Below are 221 nucleotides of genomic sequence, written 5' to 3'. Positions count from 1 at the left end.
CCCCCCCCCCCCCCGCCGCCGCCGCTCGGAGTCCCCTGGAAACTTTGCGGGGAGCCCGGGGAACCGTCGTGTCCCCCCCTCCCCGCCTCGGGGGCGGCCGAACCGCGCTGCCCAACGCCGGCAACTCCCGGGGGCTCCCCCGGCCGCCGCCGCCGCCCTCACCCCCACGACGGCCCGGTCCGAGCCCAACCGCCCCCTCCGAGGGGAGCCCACCCCGCTGC

General features: G+C 81.9%; 1 protein-coding gene across 1 annotated transcript in view; it reads right to left on the bottom strand.

The window, feature by feature from the left end:
- PIAS1 (protein inhibitor of activated STAT 1) overlaps positions 1-221 on the bottom strand; it is a 57,435-nt gene that overhangs the window by 57,080 nt on the left and 134 nt on the right. The gene's annotated exons all lie outside the window — the stretch shown is intronic.

The sequence above is a fragment of the Calidris pugnax genome, unplaced genomic scaffold (assembly GCF_001431845.1).
Source record: "Calidris pugnax isolate Ruff unplaced genomic scaffold, ASM143184v1 scaffold187, whole genome shotgun sequence".
NCBI classification, from domain to species: domain Eukaryota; kingdom Metazoa; phylum Chordata; class Aves; order Charadriiformes; family Scolopacidae; genus Calidris; species Calidris pugnax.
This window is presented reverse-complemented; position numbering and strand designations above follow the sequence as displayed.